The sequence below is a fragment of the Nannospalax galili genome, unplaced genomic scaffold (assembly GCF_000622305.1).
Source record: "Nannospalax galili isolate Female #2095 unplaced genomic scaffold, S.galili_v1.0 scaffold284, whole genome shotgun sequence".
Classification (NCBI taxonomy): Eukaryota; Metazoa; Chordata; class Mammalia; order Rodentia; family Spalacidae; genus Nannospalax; species Nannospalax galili.
This window is the reverse complement of record NW_008354281.1, coordinates 3641766-3669098: the sequence shown is the minus strand read 5'-3', so window position 1 is coordinate 3669098 and position 27333 is coordinate 3641766. Positions and strand designations below refer to the sequence as shown.

Sequence of the window (27333 nt, the reverse complement as noted above, 5' to 3'; positions counted from 1 at the left end):
CGGGTTTTTTTTTTTTTTTTTTTTTCTCTGACACAGTGCTGCCATCTGCTGCTGGACACACAGTTTTCCTTCTTCATGTGCACCCATACAAACAGGACTGTGATGCTCTAGATATTCCTACCAAAGTGGATTCAGAATACTGGAAAGTCATTTCCTGCCTCATCATATCACCCCTTCTGCATTAAATTGAAAAGTAAATTATTCGTGGAATTCCCACTTCGAAACAATCAAGATGCAGAAGTGAAAACAAGGGTCTCTGCATTGATAGTGTTTATAGACTTGTGAGAGGAGCTAGCCAATAAATAGGAAAGACTATAAATACCTAAAATAAGATTGTGAAACATGCATTAAATATAGTGATGATAATCTGGGGATAGTGAGAACATCAGACTAAAGACTTTTCCAAGTGTTCATGGTTGTTTCATTTGATCCTCGCAGAAACTCTCAAGTAGCTACTTAACTTTGCAGATGAAGATACTGAGGTAAAGCAGGAATGATCATTAGCGGTGGAATTGAGACCTGGATTAAAACCACGTCTGATTCCAGAAGTGTTTCACTCTCTCAGCAAATTAGACAGCAAGATAATTAGTGAAGAAGCATAGAGGACGAGTCTACAAGGTAGTGGTGTGAAATCGTTAAAAGAATAGGAGAGAGGCCAGAGTAGGAAAATGAAGAAACAGCACCAGAGACGGAGAGAAACAGCCAAGCCTTTGAGTATATGGGGAAACAGCAAGAACAAAATCCCCCCAAATTGAATTTGGAATATCAAGGCTCGGGGGAGAAAAGACTCATGTGCTTGAATTAAAGAAACACGCATGCCGAAGCCAAGCATGGTGGTACATGCCTGCAATCCCAGCATTTAGAAGGTAGTAGCAGGAGTATCAGGAATTCAAAGTCATCCTCAACTACAAGAGCCTAAGACCAGCCTGGGCACCATGAGACTTTGCCTCAGTAGCCCCCCTCCCATACCAGGAAAGAAGCAGTGTGCAGGATGACTGAGATCCTGCTAACGAGATGAGGGTTTTATTAAAAAGTCCAAGAGGAAGCCAGCAAGGGACTTTTAACCAAAAGAGGGACTTAACTCATGGTATAGGAAGGTTCCTGTGGATGTTGAGAAAAACAAAGTGTAGGCCAAGAGTTGATAAGGGACAACTAGTTAGGAGAACAGAAACTTAGCCCACCTGGACCTTCTCTTCTGGAAGTTTGTTTTCCTTAGTTCCATAGCTACCGCTCACCAGAGCCAGCATCCTGTTCCTGTTTGGTGTCCTCTGGTTTCTCACTGTCATTTTTACAAGGTGACTCCAGTCCAGGGCATCCACTCTGAAAACCATCTACTGATTGGATAACAACCTCCCTCAATTGCATGTCAAACCATCAGGTTTATTTTGGGATATTCACTTTTCTTCCTAATGTGACCTATAAGAGGTGAGATTGATCTTGTGGCCAATTAAATCACTGTGTCTTTAGCCTGGTCTTTGCAAAGCCTAGAATTCACATCATGTGCTTAGCAATAGATTTCTTTTGATACCTCTTTTAATAAAAAAAAAAAAAAAAACGAAGAACTCTCATGTTTCTAAATGGAAAACTCTGCTTTGTTCCAAAGCTTTCTTCCCAGCACTAGGGTGCTTTGAATTTGAAATGCTTCTGATTTTCTTTTCTTTCATTAAAAATAATATCCTTGCCCCAACTGAAGAAATTGTTCTAAAAGCTTTTTAGCTATTTTACATCCACTTTATTTAGCACTTTAAGAGAGAAAAATCTCTGTTGCATGTATGGAACATCAGAGCTTTATTGGAATGATGGAGGCTCCTCGGTCAGCCTTGTTCCTTTGAGCTGTAGATATCAGGGAAACAGGGCAATGAGAACCAATTTTTCCTTTATTTAAGTGAAAATTTGTATAATCTATATCAAAAGAAGTCTCTTTAACTATTGATAACAGAGGTCCAAATAAATACAAGTTTTTTTTAAAATTAAACCTTCATACTCATGTAAAATGTCTAGAGATAAACAGCTCAGGTTCTACAGAGTTATCACCCCTCTGTCTTCTCTGCCATGTCTGCACATGACTTCCCTCTTTGATGTGAATTCTGGCATTCCAGCTATTGTGTTTCCCATCAGCCTTCACATCAACACCCCAGTCTATGGTGTTCAACTGTCCCTTGGAACTCATAAGTATTTTTGTACTGATTTTCTGCTGAGCACCTCTTTAAGATCTATGGTATCCAACGCTTCCCTATCCCAAACAGCCAATCTGTTAGTAAGTGTCAATCATTGTTCTTCTGAAATGTCAGTCGAATTTGTTTCTCCTTCCCATCTCTGCCACTTCAGGTCTGTATTTTCTTACTCGGGACTTGCAATGCCCTTGCTCTCCTTGTTCCTCCACTTCAATTCATTTTGCCCACTGTTGCAGAAGCAGAGCTCTGAATTATTTAATGAGAACACTAGTTTAAGGATTTTGGACTCATCAAGGGACTTGATTCCTCCTCTCCATTTACTAGCCTGCTGAGCCATGGGGACACTGACCTTTCCAACTTCAGTATCTGATTAGCAAAATGGAGACAATAACAGCACAAACTTTGTAGCCTTCTCATGAGATAGCATATATCAGAGGCTTAGCAAAATTGACATGGAGTGCTTAATATGTGTTAGCTGTTATGTAACACTATCATTAATGCTCCTAAAGGCCACATTAGAGAAGGACTACTGAACTGATAGTAGAATTCTCAGCTTGGCCTGCAGTGCCTTCCACATCACGGACCCAGTCTACAATATAAGTGTACCATCTGTTCACTCAATTTGTGTTAGCATTGCATAAACACTAGCAGTTCTGACTCCTGTGATGTTGCCTAGACATGCTACTGTTTCCCTGCCCTGCTTCTTTTAGTGTTGGTCTCTGTTTAGAATTCTCCTCTTGGTCCTTCTCCTTTTCATTGCAACCTACTTTTTGAGAAATATCTGTGAAGCTTTCCTGGATCTGTGGACTATATAATAATTATATGTTTACATCTTTTGAACTCTGTGCTATTTCAAATACAGTTTTCTTGTGCTGATCTCTGCCCTAGGATGTTCATTACACTTATCTATCTGATCCTTGTCGGTGTCTAATCTTGAGGTGGAGAACTAGGGCCATTAGAGCCCCTGTATGTGAGTGTGTATGTTGACTCTTTCCCAAAGGCACCAGACCGAGGTTGTTTGTGGGAAAAATCAAACCTGAATTCTGTTCCCCACACTGAGTTCTCTAGTAGAGTTTGTATCTGCCAAGATGTGAGTCCTTTTAGTTTAATTTGCAAAAAGTTGCATAGAGTGGTGGGCTCCAAATGATAGCATGTAAGGGATCAACTTGGTTTACCTGATTCTGGTTTAATTAAGTCCAGTTTCATAAAGATCAAAACTCACACAGTTTGGGGATCTTTGATATTTACTATGGCTGTATGCCAATAAGAATGGGTTTGAGCATCCTATCAGGCCCCACTGCACTACCACTGTGTCTCGGTTGTATGGCAGGCTGTGGTTTGTATGAAGAAGAAAACCTTTAGATGTTGCGCCTGATCTAAAGTATACGAAGCTGAAGCAAGTCAAGTTATAAAATTTCATTAAGGTTGCTGATGGCATACTTTCAGAAAAGGTCAGAAAATGTCCAGGAGAAATAAAACAGAAGTGTCTGTTAGATTGCTGGGGCCTTCATGCTTTGTTTTTTATTTTGTTCTCTTTGTCAGATTAAAGGGCATATGGCTCTGGCTAGTTCTTTTTTTCCAGCGAAGTGAACCTCACACAGGAATATGTTAACAGCATTTTTTTTGGAAAGGAACCTTTTTGTTTTATTTTACTTTTTATTACATTTATTTTGTTTGTGTGTGTGTGTGTGTGTGTGTGTGTGTGCACATGTGCACATGGCTCAGTGCATATATGGAAGACAGATTGTTAGGCTTGGTAGCAAGTACCTTTACCACTGAGCCATCTTGTTAGCTCTTGCTTTTTCATAAATTGATTCAAATCAAACAAATTCATCTTCTCTTTCACCTTGCAATTTGTTAAGGTGATCTTGAAAGGACCAAGAAAGAAGATGGGGATAGTGCTTTGTCACACAAAAGGATGCAGGAATGATATAGGACCCTATAAAAGCCTTAGAAATCATTTTCACACTCCCAACCCTCACTGCCACCTAGCTGTCTGCTGTTTTATTTTAACACTTTTATTGTTTAGTTGAGAAATACAGCTCCTGCCTGGAGACCTATGATGTTCTCCTTTTTTTTTTTTTTTTTTTTTTTTTTTTGCCATTGCTGTGAATATGTTCAAAGCCTCTCTTCTAAGAGCAAGTTTAATTGAAAATAACAAAAACAGTTGGCACCTAAATAATAAGAGGATGCCAGCCAAGAGTTGTATGAGACATAGAATCTGGAGACCAAGGGGGGCTGGTGAACACTGACTGATTCATATTTTTACTTAGACTCAGCACTAGCCTGTGAGTGCTGACAGCAATTAACAGACCTGTTATCTGCCACTCAGTGGTGCTCAAGCTTTGCACAATCCCCATGCAAGAATGTGCAGAAGGGACAATGGCTAAAGGAATATGCTAGAACTCCAAAGGCCCTGACTAGTCTAACAAGCAGCATGTGTTAGCTCCTGTGAGTTAGTGCCCTGCAGAAATGCTTGCACATTGTTGCCAACTATTTCAATGGAAGTGGTCGTTCTGAGTTAGATGAAAAGCCTGTTCTTCACATGTTGGCAACAAGTTCAATTTGTTTTTGAGTCTTGTAGTCTAATCTATACTCTTCTTCCAGATGTGGCCTATTGATAACCAGGTTTCATTTCTTGCTTTAAAAACTAGTTTGGGGGCTGGAAACCATGGCTCAGTGGTTAAGAGCAATTGCTGCTCTTGAAGAGGACATGGGTTCAGCGCCCAGTGCCTACATCAGGAGGCTCACAACCACCTGTAATTCCAGTTCCAGAGGATTTAATGTCTGCTTCTGGTCTCCATGGGCAACTGCACACACGACACACATACGGATAAGTAGACATACACACATATACATAAAATAAGAACAAATAGTTCTTTAATAAAATAAATCTGAACTCTCGGAAAGGAATGAGGATGGAGCAAGCATTTCTTCAACAGCTGCTCGGGAGCTGCTCCATTTACCATTCAAACAGAGGTCTCATCTTTCCTCATGGATGCCAGAACTGTAGCCCAGCAGAGGAAAAAAAGAAAGGTGGCATTTTCTTGTTTGAATGGCCGTTTTTAAAAGTGTTTGGTAATGGTGGGAATGGGCATGTCTTCCTTGCTTGTAATCAAGCCCACAGGCCTAATAAGAGTAAGACATCACCAATAAAGATGGCAAATGAAACTGCTAGAACAGTATTTGAGTTGCCAGTAGCCTGATGAAATTAGAATTCAGCACACACCTGAGTATTTCTGGAAATATGGGGCCATTCTAACTATAGGTTGTAAGAGGCCCTCATCAGAGAAGACTAGTTAATAGTAATCCTTGTAAAAGAAAATGTGGATTAAGCCTTTATTCTTTTAAAAACTCTACTTTGTTTCTTCTTCCTAATTTGAAATTTTACTTTGTCTCCTTCTACAACATAGTGGGGACTGAACCCAAGTTCTCATATATGCTAAGCAAAATGCTCTACCACTATGCTATACTTACCCCAAACCCTAATTTGAAATTTCAAATTACTATGTTATTTTAGGGATTTTTGTTGTCATTTGTTTGTTTGTTTTTTGTTTTTAGTGTTCATTTGTTTTTGAGACAGGTCTCCCTGAAGTCACACCAGGGTGGAAATTCTAGGTTTTTTAATATTTAAAATTTTATTTTTTTAATTTATTTAATAACCACATGATCAGAAGCACATCATTACAGCATCAACATATTCAATAACAATTTCCAGAGCAAAGATAGATCTCTTTCAAAAGTGGCTGTAAATTTTTAGGTTCACTGTTGAATTAATACAGTTATACAATATAAATACAGTTATATAATATCTCAGTATAAACCCTGTAAGACATAAAATTGAATGAGTTTTTAAAACTTAAAAAAAATCTCCATTTCATTTTAAAATATAGTTTCCTACAGAAAGACTCATTTTCAATGCTGCTAACATTAGATGTTTGCATGTGTCTCTAATTTCTGTGTACCTGATTATTACTAGTCACAGTCAGTTTATTACTAGTCACTAGTCACACTCAGATCCTTGGAAACTGAATATGGATATAAAGTCATCACGTAGATTTCAGTGATAATGTTTATCACCTCTACTAATAAACATGAAGTAAATTTTTATGCTTCCTCCTCAAATATAACTCATTTTATTATTTGTTGATTTCTTATGTGTATATCAAACAGAACATCCCAGACAATCTTATTCATCTATATACCCACTTCCCAAATGGCACTCTCCCATAGCCAACCCCCCCGGAAGCCATATACTCTGTCATCCCTGTTACTGTCCACTGTGTTATCAGCACCCCTAGCCATTTCCCAGTGCTTGTCCATCTGTTGAATCTAGTCAGCCTATCTGGAGATCCTTGTTTTAGGAAGATCAGCTGTTCCTCATCCAGCAGCAAACAGTTGTCACTATTCCTTTAGATAAGATTAGGATCTACCGTTCATTTTCCCAGTTCTATGCTGGGTTACTGTCTGGGAGTCTCTTGGCCCACTCTGGCTAACAACTCAAAGGAAGGGATCTCCTGTCTGGCATTGTTTCTTGTTATGTAGCCTTTAGATCTACATACAGACTCTTCAAAAATTATATTAACCCCTTTAATCTTTGGTTATACTTTCCTTTTGGGTGTTTAAGACCCTAGAGTTGGCCCAGATAAACCAATTTATTTTTACTCTTAAGGTCGTTTGAGGATTTGTTCCTCGGGGTTAACATGGGCTTGGAAGGAGCCCCTGGCTCCTTTTGTTACCAGTTCTGTTTATGTGAAGATAAGTCAGTCAAATGTCCTGCTCAACCATGGCTGGCTTCACTTAGAAGCATGGAGGAAATGTTTCCTCTGGGTTGACCCTCCTCTTTGTAGACTGGACACTGGTTTGAGTGTATCTGGTGGGGGCTCCAAGGCCTCCTGATCAAGAGGACAAGTGACTTACCGCAGTTACAGGACATTTTGAGAGATGCTTATAGTCCCCTGGAACTTAGGCGACCTAGGAGGGCAAGGAGCAAAAACTGTCCTTTATGTTCCTCTGACCAAATTAGTATAGGCCTCAAAGTATGGCTGTTAAACATCCAAGAAGGTTAGTTCCACCAGTCTGATAGTTTTAATTACCATGGGCCATGTAGACAGAGCTTGGGCAAAGACCAAACGTTCTCATATAAACCTTGCCTAGACATATATTATATTCCTTGATCTAGTTGTATGTATAATTTGTCAGTAGGTTGTTGGATTAATACGGTTCCCCTCTGGTTTTTTTAAACTAGCTGGGCATTATTTATATCTCATATTGTCTAACCCTTCCACCATGGTTTCCCCATTTACAATGCCCCCATTTTTCCCATGTCTCCCTTATGAATAACCTTCTCCTATGGTTCCACCTCTCTTGAGCTCCTTCTTTCTCTTTATCCCCTAGGTTCCTTGTATAAGCTTCCCTCCCCTCTCCCCTTAAAATAACCCCATTTTTATCCATATCTCCCTTAATAATGCCTGTTTCCTAGTGTTCTTCTCTTTCAGAGTCTTTCTTTTCCTTTACCTCCCTAGTTCCTTCTCAATTATTCTGTTTCCTGTAGTTATGTCTGGATACATACTCACTTATAAGGATTTGGTGCTAGAATCCACATATGAGGGAGAACATGCATCTTTTTTTTTTCTGAGTCTGTTACTTCACTTAGTATAACGTTTTCTAGTTCCATCCATTTGCATGCAAATTTCATGATTTCATCTTTCTTTACTGCTGAGTAAAAATTCATCTTATAAATGAACCACATTTTCATTATCCACTCATCAGTTGAGGTACACTTAGGTTGCTTCCATCTCTTAGCTATTGTGAAAAGAGCAGCAACGAATATGGATGTACAAGTGTCTCTGCAATAGGATGAGTTCTTTGGGTATATGCCAAAGTGTGGTAGAACTGGGTCAAATGGTAGGTTAATTTGTCCTCCACATGCTTTCCATAGGGGTTGAACAAGTTCGCAGTCCCAGCAGCAGTGGATGAGTGTTCCCCTTTCCCCACATCCTCTCCAATATTTGGTATCATTTGTTCTCTTGATCTTAGCCAGTCTGACTGGGGTAAGATGAAATCTTAAAGTGGTTTTAATTTGTGTTTCCCTAATTACTAGTGATGTTGAATACCTTTTAAGATGCTTCTTAACCATGTCTATTTCTTCTTTTGAGAACTCTCTGTTCAGCTTCTTAGCCCATCTTTTAATTGGGTTTCTGACTTTCTTGAGTCTTTGTTTTTTAGTTCGTTATATATTCTGGATGCTAAACCTCTGTCAGATGTGTCACTGGTGATTTTCTCCCATTCTGTGGGTTTTATCTTCACTTCCTTGGTTGCTTCTTTTGATGTACAGAAGCTTTTTAGTTTAATGAGGTCCCATTTGTTGATTCTTGGCTTTGTTTCCTGAGTAACTGATATCTGGTTCAGAAATCCTTTCCTACACCTATATCTTGTAGGTAATTGCCAATATTTTCTTCAGAGTTTCAGGCTTCACATTGAGGTCTTTGATTCATTTGGAGTTGACTTTTGTGCAAGGTGAAAGATAGAGGTTTAGTTTCATTCTTCTACAGGTGGAGATACAGTTTTGCCAGCACCATTTGCTGAACATGCTGTCTTTCCTCCAGTGAATGTTCTTTGCCCCTTTGTCAAATATCAGGTGGCTGAAACTGCATGTACTAATATTTGGGTCTTCAATTTTGTTCTATTGATCTATGTGTCTATTTTTGTGCCAGTACCATGTTGTTTTTATGACTATAGCTCTGTAATAGAGTTTAAAATCTCGTATAGTAATTCCCCCAGCATTACTGTTAGTGCTCAGGGTTGCTTTAGCTATCCAAGTTTTTTTGTCCTTCCATATGTATCTTAGGATTTTTTTTTCCAATTCTGTGAAAAATGTCATGGGCATTTTGATTGGCATTTTTATTTTATGTGTATGAGTGTTTCACCTACATGTATGTAAATGTACCACATGCATTCAATGGCCACAGAGGCCAGAAGAGCATATCAGATCCCCTGGAACTGGAATTATGGATGGTTGTTAGCCACCATGTGGGTTCTGGGAATCAAACCCAGAACCTCTGGAAGAGCAGCAAGTGCTCTTAACTGCTAAGCCATCTCTCCACTACTGTTGTTTTGTAGCATAAGTTTTAGCAAAACTCTCTAAAAGCCTTCACTTTTTCCAATTCATTTAATTTATTCAATTATTTATTAAAGACATCCTAAGCCCATTCATCCTTCCAGGTCCAGGAATACCATAAATTAGCAAAACGTGAAGATTTCTACCCTCAAGAAGATTAAACTACAGAATAAATAGTTATTTTCTTGGAATGCCAGAAGAACAATGGATAAAGTAAAACTAAAGCAGGCTAGCAGAACTAAAGTTAGGTGTGTACATTGTATGTTTAAATAAGAAAAGCATGATGGGCTTCAGGAACTTTAAGTAATAAGCTACAGAGAGAAGGCTATTTTTCTCTTTAGATTTTTATTTAAAAGAATACATAGTTTGTTCTATTTATCAAATTAGCATAAATTGTGAATAATGCTGCACATTAGACCTGCTAACAGAATACCTCTCCTCTTCCCCCTTCCTTCTCTTTGACGTTCATGAGACAGTCTTACTCTTTAGCCCAGAATGGCTTGCAACTCACCGTGTAGCCTCAAACTCATAGCAGTCTTCTAACTCAGCCTTCTGAGTGGCCCAGTTACAGGCATGATCCAAACACTACAGTTTCAGAATACAAATGTTCAAAGCAGAGAGAAGAAATGCTGGTCTGGAGAGATGGCTCAGTGGTTAAGAGCACTGACTGCTCTTGCAGAGGACCCGGGTTCAGTTCCCAGTGCCCACCAAAGAAGCTATGAACCATCCTTAACTCCAGTTCCAGGGGAATCTGAAGACCTCTTCTAACCTCCGTGGCATTGCACGACATGGGTGAACTCACATACATGCAGGCAATACATTCATGCACATAAAATAAAAATAAATAAAAATTTTAAAAAAAGAAAGAAGAAATGCTATGACCCAATGTTCGTCCTGAAGTGCTCTGACCCTGAAACTCATGTTCAAATCCTAAGCTCCAAGATGATTTGTTAGGAGCTGGAGCCTTTGGGAGTTAATTATGTTAAGAGGAATCAGCGGTCATGAAGGGACTCATGTTCATCTAACATTAGAGGCTCAAGAGAGATAGCCCTGTCCCTCCCACTGTGTGATGTTAGAATGCCTGGGGACTGTTTATAAAGACAGGTCCTCACAGACATCAAACCTGCATCTTTGTCTTGAGAGGTTATGAGAAATCAATTTCTGTTCTTTATAATCCATCCAGTTTATGGTTATTGCATCCTGAAAAGATACGAAGATGAATTTTACATCAATAGTTTTACCTTAAGGAATAGCTGGGGTTTTTTCAGTTGTTTAAGGAGGAAAGAATATTAACAGTATTTCCTCTAAAACTTTACAGTTTATAAAAACTGAAGCTGAGACTCAGCTATGGTGATTCTCACTGTCCTCTGATTCTCTACTCCCTAAATCTCATAGCACAAGGCTGCTTCTGATCTGCCTTCTGTTCACCTGTCTGTGTCCTCATCAATTTCTCCTTCACTCTCCCCACTTCAGCCATGACCAGCTGATTCCTTTCCCTGTTGCTAAGCTCTCTTTCCAGCCTCTGGACCTTGACAGATGCTCAAATAGCTCCTCTAACCATCCTCTAAAGATATCTTAGTCTCTCTACTTGGGCACCACTCCCTCTGATGAGCCTTCCTTGATTCCACCAACTGTGAAATCAGTGGCCCTCTATCTCTTTTGCACCAGCACCCTGAGCCTGTCTTCATGGTTCTAGCTGCTCTCTGGCTGCTTGCTTGTTCCCTTGTCTGTGAGCTCCTTGAGGGCATATACTGCTGGCTGTGATCACTGTATCTCTAGTAATTTAGTCCTCGGTTTATAACCCCTATGATGTTTCAAAGGCTAATAAACACCTTGATTAATCAATAGTTCAGAATACCTAGAAACTGATGGTGCTAAATCTTCCCATGCTCTACATTCAAATTCTCAGACTTTCTTCCATTGCATACATGCCAACCGGTCATTACAATTTGTTTTGACATTTTCCCTTCACTATGTCACATGATGATCTCTGACCCTTACCAAGCCTTTTAAACTTGTTCTGGTGAAATAGACCCTTAATCTAACTAGAGTACCATTACTCCTGTCTATTTTTTAATTATTTCTTGACCTTTCAAGATGGAAGCTAAGTGCCTTTTTTCATGCCTGTCCTGCAAGCTAAGGTTTCTGTTAACATCAGTTTTCCTTCACCACATGCTTCCTGGGCTTGTCAAGGTATTAGCACTGCAGAATAGATGGTAGTTTCCTCTTCTCTTTATCTGGGCGGCTCTAGAATTCTTCCAGTTTGGGTAACTATTCATATCTGGCAATCTCATGCCCGGCTGTGGCTGTCCTCTCTTTGCTCTATGGAAACAAACTTAGTGTGCTCACTGGGGTTTGAGTCATTCCTTTAGAACTCCTTACTGATTTATCTTTATCTGCAAGCTCAGATCTGTATAAGGGTGGAAAATGTCCTCAGGTGTTTTACACATCTGGGGAAATGAGACTTTCTTGACCAATCAACAGAAAGCATCATTAGCTCAAAGGGAAATATTAAATATCATGGACATATATGTCAAATAAAAGTGAAAGAAACAAGAAAGAAAGAAAGCACCAAGAATTTGTTGTCCTTAATCGCCTCCTCTAAATATCACAGTGGCAGATTTCTGCAAAGAAAATAAATGTGTTTTAATTTGAAATATTCATATTTTCTTTCTTTTTTGTCAGTACTAAGGATTCAACCCAGGGCTTTAAACATGCTAGGCAAGTGCTTTGCCGAACCCTAGACTACTGATGTATAAAGATTTCTCAACACTTGGTCAAACTTTCTCATTCAGGTTGTTTTGCTTCATTCTCACAAGCTCATACAGCCTCTTTTATAGATGACGTATAAAAGGCTTAGAAAATCCCAATGATCTTTCCAGTCTAGGATTGTGCAGAAGTTAAAGGACCAAGATTTCAGCCAGAATGCTTAGTCCATTGACTCATACCAGGGCTCACCATCCCTTGGTTATAGAATTTCCATGCCCATCCATAACCTCCTCCCTATTTAATGGCAAGGACTTGTCCATGGACCAGAGCCTATCCAGAAGAGAATTCCTTCATCCACCATTCTCGCTTAGATGTTTGCTTCCAGTAGGCCTTCTAATGTTGGTACGAATTACTAAAATCCTCTTCCATAAGCTTAGAAAGACTCCAAGTTAACCAGAAAGTGAAGAAAGGGAGAATTCCAATTATTACTCTGTGCTTCAGTTTTTCTATGTAGATTTTAAACAACTTGGTATACAGCGAAGAAAGGATGTAAAGCAGAGCTTATTCAATAAAGTCTAACAATATGTGAAAATATTCAATCTAATCATAAATAAAATTTATGCCAAAGAAAAAGATTTATATAAATGACGTTGTTAGTAACTCATAGATGTGTATGCTTTATGTCTTTATATGTTTTTAATCTCTTAATTTGGGAATACTTTCTAAAAGTAATAAGCTATCTAGGAAAATAAGTCTGCTTTTCTGCAAGGTCATGATATTAAGAGTTCACAAAATGATATATATATATTCAGATATATGAAGCAAAAACTTAATCACTAACATTTAAGGATACCTTTTAATTTTGACTTGTTTTTTATTTTATAATAGAATAACTAAAGGGTTGAAAAATTCAAAAGACAACTGTTTCAAGTGTATATAGCCTAGCTGCATAGTAATTTTTCCTAGTGACTTAAATATTTTTAGAAAGAACAAAAATATCTATAAAAATAAAACTGATGAACAGAACTATTGCTAATTATGAAGCACTTGATATTCTTATTTACGTAGTCCAGATGGAATACATTCAGTATGAAGTTTTGGAATAAATTTCACTCTTAATATAACCTTTAAAAACATAATCTCACAACTATGGGATATTCTGCTCCCAGAAAATTAACAGAAGGAGCCTGATGGTATAAGTAAATACAACTAACTTAAATTGAGAGGGAGTTTATGAAGAATTCTTTTCTTTTGTCTTCATTTCAAAAAAGTATTCCCACAGAGTATGGGTGCTATACACCTTAGATTACAGTACTTGGGCTGAGGAGGAAGATTATGATTCCAACAAGACCACCCTGGGCTACACGGAGAGTCTCTCTCTCTCTCTCTCTCTCTCTCTCTCTCTCTCTCTCACAAACACACACATTTGGTTAAAATAAACTTAGAAATTACTAAAAACAAATGATAATTTAAAACCCACTACTTTTATTATTGTTGAGCTCCTTACTGGAAAAGATTAAGTTATAATTTTATAGAAAATTACAAACAAATGTGAAAGAGGTGCTTTGTGGACAAGCTCAATGGCTTCTCTTAGTGGCCCCATTTATTTTAAGGGTAGCTATAAGGGAGATTTAAGCACAGTGATTACACCTTCTCAGATACATGATGGTTTCCTTTATTTCAGTTGCTATTTATAACTAAAAGAGAAAATGTCAGTGTCTGCTTTATCAGACAATAATTCTGCATCTCAAATGGTAAAACTTGGTGATAGAACACAAAGAACACTCAATCAAATTGGTTTAAAATTGTACACAGATAAAATCAAATATAGTTGTTACTCAGTGGGATGAAATAAAGAATAATGAACCTGACTTTAATATTTACATTAGAGAGATTTCTTGCTTTATATGTCTTAATTTAAGTGTCTTAACTGACTCATGTTTATTTTTCAATGTAGAACTAAAGGAGATACTTTAATTTTCCTTTGGAGAACATATGTATTGAGTTGCTATCAAATTGCTTAGTGGGAAAGGTTAAGTTAATATTTTGATAAAGATAAAATCTTCAAAGCGAGCCACAAGCTCAAGTAATAAGAATTAGATTCCATGAGGTAGAATGTCAAGGTTTAAAAGATAGGAAAAGGATTTGCAAGGCATACAGTAATGGTTATTCTTAGTGTAAAGTTTATGTCTCTCCATAACAACAGTCCTTTTAACTTACAATCTTGTCCTTTGTATCCAGGTGTCAGAAAAGACATCAGAGTCCAAGAGTAGAAAGACATATGCTTGCTTGAAGCAAGAAGCTGTTATAAATGAGTATACCCATCATTCTAAATAGTAGGAGGAACCATAGGACTTTGAGACCATATATCCTATTAAAGGTATTCAATCAATTTACAGTGTACTTTCCAAAGCAAACCCATCTACATATTGAATATATCCGGTGGCTCCCCAGTTTTCTGTGTAGCATAGACCAAAGTTTCTTCTCTTCTCATCTAGGCTACATTGTTTTTTGGTTTGTTTTTTTTTGTTTTTTTTTTTTTTTTTTTTTTTTTTTTTTCCTATATATTCCTTCCAGTGGCTCTTCAACTTCTGTTTGAACAATGACAGGAAACTCATTGCCTTTTGGCTAAGTCTTTTGTGGCTAATGTCAGTATTGACAGTGATAGTAGTTTCTCAAATAACAGCAACTTATGGAACTCTTAACTGTGGGTGGCCCTTACCAACAAGGGGCCAAAAGGCTTCTTCTCTCTTTTGTGACTGTTACTTGTCCCTCTGCTATTGCTGAGGGCCGTAACTCTGTTTCATGAGTGAAAAAAAAATCAGTTATGAAATGCAGACAGTCCACATAGTCTGTTGTATTATTCCAGCTGTACTTGTATACTTATGTCATATAGGCTGACTTCAGAAAGCTTTTGTCATTAGAATTCAACCCTTCAGATTTGTGCTCTGCAATTTCCTGCAGGGCACTGTTCTAGTTTCCTTTCTGTTGCTGTGACAATCACTGTGACCAAAAGGAACTTGGAGGAGAAAAGGGGTTATTTTAGCCTACAATTCCAGAGGGGATGCAGTCTCTCATGCAGGGAAGGCTTGGTAACAGTCAGGGAAGGCAGGGTAGTGGAAGCAGGAAGCAGGCTGATCACATTGCACTCAGGAATCAAAGAAGAGGAAGCGGGACCAGGTATAAAACCTCAAAGACCTCCCCCAAGTAAAATACTTCCTCCAGCAAGGCTCTACCTCCTAATGGGTCCATAACCTTCACAAATAGTGCCACCAACTCAGGACCAGTACATGGCCTATGGGGAATATTTCTCATTCAAATCACCACAAGAATTGTCTACTGAATATAGTAAATAAAAAGACACAAAGGCCTCTGCTTTCCTTGAGTCTACCTTCTAGTCAATGAAATGAACAATATGTAGGAAAGGAAAATCAAGACAATTAGAAATTCTAAGTTCTGTGGAGGAAGTAGAAGTTAGAAAGGCAGACAGGTAGGAACCAAATCACGTAGGAATATCCAGGGCCCTAAAATTTTGATAGTTTCTAATAACACAATGAGAAGCCAGCAAAGGATTTTAAGCAGGACAGTGACATGTTCTTAGAGCACTGTTTACAGAAGGAGAATGCTAATACATATTCAGTGTAGAAAACTGAGGAAATATAAAAATGTTTTGAAAGAAAACATAGACAGATATTATGTCTCATGCTTGTAATCCTGACACTTGGAGGAAAGAAAAGGTCAAGGAAAGGGGAAAGGGGCAAAGAGGGAGGGAGGGCAAAGAAGAATAATGAAGAGGGAGGAGAGAGGGAGGGAGGGAGGGAGGGAGGGACTACAACATGCAAGATACCATCACCCAGAGAAACCAGCATAATGCTGCTATATAGAATTCTTTTATTTTAAGCCAAAAAAATTTATTTTTTAGTTTTAAAAAAACAACCAAGCCTTCTTTTTTTTAAGTAAGCATGATTAGCTTAGAAAAATGGGTGTGCATCTTCAAAGTATTTCCTTTTAATGGGAAACTTAGTGTTACTGAATCTAAACATTAAAGGTAAAAGAAACAGAATTAAGGAAATCCATTCATACTTCAGGCCCTTCTCCTCCAGGAACCTGCATTGTTATATTATTTCCATTTAGCAAAATCTGATCTAATTTAGTAATCCTTCTTCCTTCAAGTGTAATTTCAAACTCTGTGAAATCTTCCAGCACCATATTGACAAAGTCTTCAAATCCTAGAAGTGTACCAACAAGTTCTTATCACTCTTCATCACAATGTGAATTCGTGTTCTTATACACTTGTCCACAAACTCTAGACATAGGAGCTGAGAGGGGTTAGTAGTAGCGTTAGCCGCCGTGGGCATGCCACCTACATAGAATTTTTTAAGTGGGACCACTGAAATCTCTACTGTCTTCATCCATTCACACTGCTATAACAGAATGCTACAAATTGGGTGTCTTAAACAACAAATATTTGTATCTCATTATCCTGGGTCCTAAAAAGTCCAAGGTCATTATGTAAGTAGATGTGCTGTCTAACAAGAGTACTCTTCTTGTTTTTTGTTTTTTTCTTTTTACTTATGTCTGTTCCTTATATCCTCCTGTGTGAAGGGTTCAAGATACTTCATCTAGTTTAGTGGCCATTGGGAGTTCTACTTTCATAAACTAATATAACCCAATGAACCCACCTGCTAATACCAGCTCATTGGCAGTTAGTTTTCGTCACACAAATTTATACATTTGCAACCTATAACAAATATTCCAAGATGCGTTTTTTCTATATTTGTCCTCCTGGTCCATGGAGGGAATGTAATTCTCAATATGTAGATATACTTCTCTTGTGTTTATGCTATATAGTGTGATGGTAAATATTCAATGCTAATTTGACTGGATTTAGACTCTCCTAAGAGACATACCTCTGAGCATGTCTCTGAAGACATTTCCAGAGAGGTTTTACTGAAGTGGAAGTCCCACCATAAACATGTGACAGTACTATTCCATGTCTCGGGTCCTGAAATGCATAAAAATGTGGAAACAAGAGAAAGCAGGGTGAGCTGAGTGCCAGCATTCGTCTCTCTCTGCTTCCTGACTGTGGAGGCAATATGACAACCAGCTGGTTTTCCTAAGCCTTTCTTTCCCACCATGATGGACTATATCCTTTAAAACCATGAGGTCAAAGAAACACTTCCCTTCTTAAGTTGCTTTTGTCAAGTCTTTTGTCACATCATGAGAAATGTAACTAAAGCTCATGGCAAAGTTGAAGGGATTTGAGAACTACAACAAAGGCCTTTAACAAAGTTAATGTTAAGTTATTCAAGACTGAAGGCATCCAGGGTAGCCTGACATAGTAAAATAAGCCCTTTAAAAAGGAGTGCAGAGGTCAGAGACATAAGGCAGAGCAATTCAGAGCAGCACATAGACTTTCTTCCCATTGACTTGAAGAAGGCAGCTAGGTTATGCAGAAGCCCCTGTGATAAGGAGAGTAGGTGGCTTTTAGTTGAAGAAGATTTTATATCTATAGCAAAAAAGAAATGAAAATGACAACCAGTGATTACATGGCTTAGATGAGACTGCAGGCCTGGTCTACACATTGATTTCAGCCAAGTGAGACTCTGAACAGAAAACCCAGCAAAGCCACGCCCAGACTCCTTATCAACGAAAACGATGAGTGGTAAATTCTGAGATTGTAAATGCTTATTGTTTGTAAGGCTCTGAATCCATGGTAATAAATCCTGAAATAGCAAAGCAATACATATGAAGGACATAATTGCTCTTCTCTGTGAACAGCCTGGTTGAAAAGGAACAAGAATTGAAACTGTCTAGAAAGTCACTGGCATGGTCAGGCAAAGATACTGGTAGACTGAACCAGGATTCTAGCAGTAAAGATAGAAAGAAGTAGACACACTACATTTTAGAAGTCATGCAAGACTGGTTGATGACAGAATTTATAGAGTAAAAGAAAGGGTGTAATCAAGAATGCCTCTGGATTTGGGCAGGAACAAATAAGTAGTTATTGATGTATTGGAAATTCAAAACAGAGAAGGGAAAATTCAGATATGGGGTAAGAGGCAGAAGATGGTGTTCTATTTGATTTTGGGTTTTTTTCAAAAATATTTTATCTATTTTTTTAAGTTTTATGTGTATGAGTGTTTTGCCTGCATGTATGTAAATGCACCCATGTCATGTAATGCCATGGAGGCCAAAGAAAAGCTGCATCAGATCCCCTGGAAATAGAATTACAAAAAGTTATTAGCTACCATGTAAGTACTGGGAACTAACTCTGAGTCCTCTGCAAGTGAAGTCAGTGCTCTTAAACACTGAACTGTCTCTCCAGCCCCAATGTTCTGTTTTATAAATACCATAGTTGATCATATTAGAATTTGTATATACCGTATATATGCAGATGATACACATATGTAGTCATGTACATGTGTATATAAAATACAATGCCCTGGGTAGTCAAACATCTGGAACACAAGGAACAATGCCAGAGGGATTACATTCCAGGCCTCAATCTATATTTCAGAGCCATAGTCATAAAAACAGCATGTTGTTGATACAAAAACTGACTTATAGATCAATGAAAAAAATTTGAAGATCCAAAATGAGTATATGCAATTACAGCCACCTGATATTTGACAAAGGTGCTAAGAACACACACTGGAGGAAAGACAGTATCTTCAAAAAATGATGCTGGCAAAATTGAATCTCCAAATATAGAAGAATAAAATTAGACCCATATCTATCACATTACACAAAAGTCAATTCCAAATGGATCAGACACCTCAGTGTGAAGCATCAACACTGAAACCATTAGAAGAATACATAGGCAGTGCCCTACAACATATAGGTACATGAAAGGACTTTCAGTTGCTCAGAAATTAAGGTCAACAACTGACAAGTGGGACCTCATTAAACTAAAAAGTTTCGGTCCAGCAAAAGAAACAACCAGTGGAGTGAAGAGGAAAGCTACTGAGTGGGAGAAAATCTTCACCAGCATTTCATCTGACAGAGGACTAATATCCAGAATATATAAAGAACTCAAAAGCAAAGAAGCAAGAAAATAAATGACCCAACTAAAAATGGTCTATCAATCTGAACAGAGAACTCTCAAAAGGAAAAATAGCAATGGCTAAGAAACATTTTTTAAAATGTTCAACATACTTAGTAATTAGGTAAATGCAAATCAAAACTACTTCAAGATTTCATCTAACCACAGTCAGAATGACTAAGATTATGAGAACAAATGACACCAAATGCTGGCAGGGATACAGGGAAAAGGGAATCCACATCCACTGTTAGTGGGATTGCAAACTGGTTCAACCACTGTGGAAATCAGTATGGAGAACTCTTAAAAAATTAAAAATAAATCTACCATATGATGTGGTGATACAACTCCTTGTCAAATACCCAATGTACTCATCCTGCTATAGAGATACTTGCACAGCCATGTTTATTGCTGTTCTTGTCACAATAGCTAAGAAATAGTAACAACCTAAATGTCCCTAAACTGATGAATGGATAATGAAAATGTTATACATTTGCACAATGGAGTTCTACTCAGTTGTAAAAGAAATGAAGTCATGAAATATGCAGGTAAATAGATAGAAGTAGAGCCTGTTATACTAAGTAAAGGAACACAGACTTAGAAAAACATACAACATATGTTCTCTCTCATTTGTGGATCTGAGCTCCAAATCTCTAGATGATGGGAGTATATACCCTGATGTAACTGCAGGAGCCAGGAAAATGGAAAAGAACTGTGTGGATAAAAAGGAAGAAGGCACTCAAGAAAGGGGGAAGGGGACAAATGTTGTTAAAGGGGAAATGGAGAAAAGGGGGGTACTTTAACTAGGAAGGGTATAGGCAGGGTTATACAGGAAGAGTGAGAGGAGAGATAAATAATGCTTAGATGGTATGAAAAACCAGAGGGAAATGTATTAGTTCAAAAGTCTACTGAAAAATGCATATACAATTAATATACAAGTGCATGTTCATAGCTGAGAGGTATATAATAAAAAACAGTACCAGGCAGGAGGAACCTGCCTTTGAGTTATTGGTCAGGGTAGTCCAAGAGACTCTCAAAATAACACAGGCTATTGCCACAGCCCATGATTGCTTCTCAGAACTTGAAGGTAAGACCCTATTGCTGAATACACAGGACTTAAAGCAATCAAACTGAAACTGACCAGGAAGCCTCCTCCTTGAAGATTAGCTCTCATGGTATTAGAGGATACTATACAAGCTGCCAAGAGAGAAAAACCTATCAGTGGTCCTTCCCAGTGGTAAAGGCTAAAAAACAACAAATAACTGGCCCAGCAAACTATTGCTATTAGTGTAGTAGTGGCACTTTTATCTTTGGAGTAATCAACAGCTGTCTAATTGCAATTAAGGCCTGCTCAATGAGAGGGAACTAATGTGGTACTGTAAATGTAGAGAAGTACACATGACTGGAGAGATCGTATAGACCCTAGAGAAGAACCTACTGTATTAATTACCTTTCTGTTGCTGTGATAAGACACCATGACCAAGGAGACTTATAGAAGGAAGAATTTATTTTGCTTGTGGTTCCAGAGGCCTAAGACTCCATCATGCTGGGGAGGCATGGTGGCAGAGGAGGCCCAAGCAGAAAGCTAAGCACACACATCTTCAAAGAGGCACAGGAAGCAGAGAGTGACTGGAAATCTGGCAAGGCTTAAAACCTGCCCCCAATCACATGCTTCCTCCAGCATGGTCACACCTCCTAAAGCCTCCAAAACAGCACCACCAACTGGAGACAAACTGTCTGAATACTTGGAACTTATGGGGGACATGCTCATTCAAACCACCACATTCCATTCCCTGGCCCCCATAGGCTCATGACCATATAAAATATGAAAAGCATTTAGTCCATATTCAAAAGTACCCATAGTCTTTACCAGTCTCAATACTATTCAGAAGTCCAGAGTCTTCAGTCCAAAGTCTCTTCTGAGACTCAATGCAATTTCTTAATTGTAAATCCCTGTAAAATCAATAGATAAATTATATACTTCCAACATACAATGGAACCAAATATACATTCCCATTGAAAAAGAGAGGAACAGGAGCATACTGTGTAAATATTGGACTAAAACAAGACTGAAAACCAGCAGGGCAAATATCAAATCTAGTAGATCTGTGTTGGACTTCTGAGACTTTACTTCCAAAAGGCTTAAATGTCTCAGCCCTCCAGCTTTGCTGTGTGCAGCATATACCTCTCTCTTGGGCTGGCACCATTCCCTGTATGCAGCTCTTCTTGGCAGATGACTCATGGCTCTAGCATCTCCAGCATCTTGGGGTCTCCACTGTCAACCAGTATTTCATAGCTTCATGCAATGGCCTGTCAAGGCCTTCTTTATGCAGTGATATCCCTGCTGCATGCTGCCTGGCCTCAGTGGCTCCATGAACCCATGGAGGAAGAACTGACAACCCTTTCACGCTTGCATCTTTCATGCCTCTAAAGCCAGCACTACATGAATGACAGTGCCAAGTTCGGCCACCAGCCTGGGATAGACCATGGCCTACATCATCCACATTCACAGCTTTTCTATGTTGTGGATTTCTAGGGACAGAAAACCCCTCTAGCATTTTCTTTTCACATATTGGAGGCTTATCTGGGTGTGGACTTGCCCAGAAGGTACTTTTTCCATTGTGTAAGTATAAATCTCCAGGCCTCTCCTTAATCCTTTCAATCTCATTCTCAAAGAGAGTATCTCCTTCAGCACATGCCTTGGCTCCAACATTAATCTTGCTGGTACTCTTTTGCAAACTAAACTGTACATTCTTTCTGCCACACTTGCTCCTTTTCACTGTAGATCTGTATGATATTCACTATTAATAGCCACACCATTTCTACATTAGGCTGTCTTGAAATTTCCTCCACCACAGAAATTAATCCATTACTTTTCACTTTAACCTTAGGCAAGCTCTTGAACTGGGGGCAGACTCAGCGAAGTACTTCACCAGAATATCCCAGTTGCTTCTTAAGAACTTATTTCCCTCTGGAACTACTTTGCTCTCAGCACTATTTTCTTCCAGGCTCCTATAGAACAGCCCATTAAGCTCTACTTATAGCATTCAAATGCTTTTATGGTCCAAACTTCCAAAATCTTCCACATTCCTCCACAAAAACCCATACAGTCAAGTTCTTCACATCCTACACCCCACTCCTGGCACAAACATCTGCATTAGTTACCTTTCTGTTGCTGTAAGAAGATACCATGACCAAGACAACTTATAGAAAGAAGAGTTTATTTTCCTTATGGTTCCAGAGGTTCCAAAGAGCTAAGAGTCCATCATACCAGGGAGGCATGGTGGCAGAGGAGGCAGGAGCAGAAAGCTAAGAGCTCACTTCTTCAAGCAGGCACAGAAGCAGAGAGTGAATACAAATTTTGCAAGCTTAAGGACTCTCAAATCCTGCCCCCAGTGACATGCTTCTTCCAGCATGGCCAAAATCCTAAACAGTAACACCAACTACAGACAAACTGTCTAAATACGTGGCACCTATGGGAGACATTTTCATTCAAACCACCACACCTATTTTTGCCACATTCATAGATCAATGTAATTTATTAATTCATTTTAAATACACACCCTCATATTTACAGATAAGAGTACTTTCACCCCTCATCAAAGCTTCTTTTTTCAACAGGTGTTGACTATTACAGAGTTACAGAACTGATTAAATGTAGAGAATAAATGTCTATGAGATACTTAATCCTAAGTGATGTATCTTCAATGCAACCTCTACACATAGAATGAAAGCACATCTTACCTCTCACCAGAGAACTTTCCTTATGCAGCAGATGGTGATTAACACAGAAACCCACAATTGCCCAGTGTGCGGAGAACAGGGGGCCACAGTGTCCTTATCCCTGAATAGGGCACATATTTCAAATTTCTGCCTTCCAAAACTCAGGGATCACTGTGGAAGAGGAGGCAGAAAGAATGTTAAGAGCCAGAGAGCTTAGATGACCATAAGGAAACAGTTTTCCAGACAGCTGCTCAGTTACTCATCTGAACTCACAGCAATGGTGACAGCATGTACAAGTCCTATGCAAGCTCAAACCAGGTAAAATCCCAGCATATATGTGGGGAAGTAGCTGAGAAATCCCAACCCAACCTAAGGAACTTTTGGTAATTGATAGTTGCTGAGAAGGGGAAAGATGGTGTCTTGGAAGGATGGAACACTTCATGGGTTCAGTGGATGAATTCACAGTGAAGGACATTTGGGGACACAAATCAGACTATATATGAAGGTACATTAAGTTGGGTGGCAGGCAGGGGAGGGAGGTGCAGTTAGGGGAGGGGATCTAAATGCCATCAAACTATATTGTATGAAAATCACAAAAATTCAATTAAAAACATTTTGAAAAGACTTAGAGTAGCATTTGTCTCTGGGTATAAACATACATATTTTGAAAGCAGTGTGGTACTATGTTAATTTAGCTAAAAAGTACTAGTAAATTACCCCCTACTGCATAAGACTCCCTCAGCCATGAGTTTTGAAACATGTTTACAGTACCAGGCATAAGTCCCCTCTTGTGAAATAGGCCTAATCACTATCTTCTCTAACAAACCAAATGGATGCACTCACTTACTGACATTGTTTCAAGCTGGAAACATCTTTTTGATCCCCAAAGCATACATATTATTATGAGTGACACATCCTTTATTGGAGGTTGCAGGGTAGAGAAAGATGGTAAAGTTGATTGTTGCAAAGACAGGCCCTTGGAGTTTAAGGTTAATTCCCCATGGTGGTTCTTCCTCACAGTTCAGTCTCTTAGTAGGTTGACCGAATGTCTTCCTTTGTCTTAAAAGATGTTTCTATAGCAACATTCTCATGCCTTGTCCTCCAAAAACTCCCCTGAATTAAGCAGTTTGTTGAGCTGTTTAGATTTCTGTACCCACCTCAGTCTGGACTAAGGTCCTGTTTATATTTCAATTACTCATTAAGACGTTCTGATAACTAAAGAGTCATTTGCTTAGGATCTCCACCTTTACAAAGGACCCACTAAAGATCTGAAAATTTTAAAGCATGTCCTGAATTAAATAATCCCTCACCAGAACCCTCCACATTGGGTTCTTCAGAGAGCAGAACCAAAGCTATACATAGATTTTTATATAGAAAATTATAGAGAGAGATGTAGTTTTTTTGTGTGTGATACATGTATGTTGTTAGTCTGTCAGTAATAGAACTCTATATATTTTAGTGGATCATGGATGGGTGAATAGTCACAGTGACAGAGGTAGGGGGAGAGAGAGGGAGAGAGAGAGAAAGAGAAAGAGAGAGAGAGAGAAATTTTTTGAAGAAATTATTTATGGCATATAGTTATGGAGCTAGCAAGTCTAAAATCCATAGAGCAAGCTTCTGAAAATTCAGGCAGGAATTGATTTTGCAGTCTTAAGTACAAACTCCAAAAGATAAGGCAACCTGGAAAAATCAAATAGTTCTACATTATAAACTTAAAACCAAATTCCTTTTATTTTGGATACTTCAGTCTTTTCTCTTAATGTCTAATGATTTGATAAAGCTCATCCACTTCATACGGAATATTTAGTTTTATTCAAAATTGACTGATATCTATGTTAATTACATATGACACACCTTCATAGCATCTAAACTGGAATTTGTCTAAATGATTGAACATCTTAAACTAGCCAAGGTGACACAGAGAATTAAGTCATGTCATAGATATTTGAGTTTTCTTGATTGTTGAGTCACAGCTGTGGTCTCACCCTCAGTGTGCTTACAGAGTAGTTGAAAAGCACATGTCCTTAAAATAGCCCAGGCTCTCAGTAAGGTTTACTTCTGCATCATGTTCCTCAATCCCCGCACATATGCAAATTTACAAATCTGATGTGGAAAAAGGCCTCTAATGGCAGCTCTGAGGTAACAAACTCTGTCAAGCTAAAGAGGCTGTGGACATGGGGTCAATTATTAGACAGAATGGAGCATTTATGTTTGTAGGAGCTTGCCATCAACTAAGGAAGAGAAAAAATAGCCTTTGAGCAAAATTGTGGTGGTTGTTTGGCATAATTTGGGCTTGAGTTGAAAATCCAATTCTTCTATCTGTAGACAAAGCTATACAGCACAGGACAAAACTTTCCAGATTCCCTTCCCATGTCTATAAAATAGGAGTGGCATCTTTCGGAACCGAAGTAGAAATCAAATGAAAGAAAAATTATGCAAAATTTCCAATAAGATGTTTGGTGCTTTTCAGTATTATAAATTCTTCCTAGTCAGGATTCTCTGAGTCATAAAAAAAAGAGAGAGATGGTAATGACTGGGAAAGCAACTGTGAATAAATTCATGGACCAGACATGGATACAGACTGGGTCCCCCAAATCAGATCCAGGCTTGGCTCTCTATCCCTGCTTCTCCAAGGTCTTTGACTTCCACTGTTCACTTCAACACTTGTCTGTTTCCAGGTTTATAAACTAGCTTCTCTCCTTGTTATTATCTTGCATATGATTTTTATTGTATAATTCCATTAGACTCCAGTTCTACATGATCCCTGAGTTCCAGAATCTACTTATATTTCCAAACTGAGAAAGTATCTGATTGATTCAGACCATCTTTCTGTAGAAGAGTGGGCCTTGGGTCAAGATCAGATGGGAATCTTATCTCTAAGGAAATGGTCATAAAGGACCATCTGTTCTTCAAGGCAACAATGTAGGTTTCTGTGATATTCTTAGCATCTGTCACTGCAGTGAAGTCATACCAACTTTAACTGATGTAGGAATATTATACGGAGCCATATTCTTCTTTCTGAGCACAAATTTATTCTCTTAAAACTCATTTTCTTTCTCTCTCTGGTAGGTAATGTATATATAATATATTCATGTTGTATTAGTCACTTCTCTGTTGCTATGATAGAAACACTGACCAAAGCAACTTAAAAAAAGGAAGTTTATTTGAGCTTATGGTTCCAGGGGAATTACAGTCCGTCATGGCAGGGAGGCATGGTGGCTGGAGGTGGCTGGAGCAGGAGCAGCAGAAGTTAAGCTCTCACATCATCACGCGGGCACAAGAAGCAAGAGAACAACTGGAGATCTGGCAAGACTTAAGAGCTCTCTAAGCCCACCCCTAGTGACATGCTTCCTCCAGGATAGACACACCTTCTAAGACCTCCCAAAACAGCGCCACCATCTGGGGACAAAATGTCCAAATGCTTGGAGCTTATGGGGGACATTTTCATTCAGACTATGATCGATAGATAGATAGATAGATAGATAGATAGATAGATAGATAGATAGATAGATGGAGATATGCGTGTGTGAATATGTATATGCAGAAGAAAGAAAAGGGCAAGAAATTGAAAGGGAGTATGGGGATATGGTACAAGTTGTAAGGGGGATTGAGTGGTGGAAGTGATGCAAATACAGTACTCATATATGAAATTCTCAATAAAGGAAAAACATTACAAAAATTACTGCCTTTGATCTCATTCATTTGTCTCCTGTGGACAAATGCAGATAATTTATGTAGTTATAGGACTCAGTTGCTTGTTAAAGTCTTATATTGCGCGACTTTAAATGTGAAACAAAAGGAGAGAATAAGAATGCCTTGAATAAGCCTTTCTAGTGCACAGCTGTTTAACAAATGGTGGGGCAGCTGCTTGTAATGGCATGGAAGATGCTCCTTACTTTTGATCATTGTTACATAAGCTTTCCCTTTTCGTTCTTATAGAACTTCTTGCAAAAATGTTTATGTAATGTTACTGAAGCTTCTACCAAGAAGGAAGAATTTCAGAAATGAATTAAGCTGGTAACTAATGTGTTAGAGGCATGTGAGTGTGTTTGTATGGGCCTGTGCACCTGTGGGTACACTGATTTGTCCATCTCTGTTTACAAAGGAGTTGAGTTAGCATGAGACGTCATTTATCCTGGGCAGAAGTCCATACCAGATGACAATCAGTTCCTGCATCAAATGACCTTCAACTCAGATCTTGTGAAACGTTACAAGTTTAATGAGGCAAATTTCTGGAACTTTTCATTTTCACTAAGTCAAAATTATTCCTTTGTGCCAAAGAGTATGATAAAAGGATTCCACTAAGAAAACTGTTGAGAATTTGCTGTATAATTTCTAAAAATGAAAACTCTGTAATAGCTTACACTTAAAAACTAAATTACTTATTCAAATTATAGTAGCTAAACTTAAGATAGAGAATGACTGACTTCCTATATTACTGATTTGATTTCTGAGTCTCATTTAGATCACATATTTTTCTTCTACAACAAGACTTAGCCTAAACCTGCCTAATTGAGCCAACCACTTTCTATAGGTTATGAGTCAGAAAAAAAATAGGTTGGGAT

At 38.5% G+C, this 27333-nt stretch overlaps 1 protein-coding gene and 1 pseudogene across 1 annotated transcript in view; one reads left to right on the top strand and one right to left on the bottom strand.

Annotated features, from left to right (window-relative positions):
* LOC115067430 (oxidation resistance protein 1-like) overlaps nucleotides 1-27333 on the top strand; it is a 391627-nt gene that overhangs the window by 316836 nt on the left and 47458 nt on the right. The gene's annotated exons all lie outside the window — the stretch shown is intronic.
* On the bottom strand, nucleotides 16076-16415 carry LOC103748759 (annotated as a pseudogene).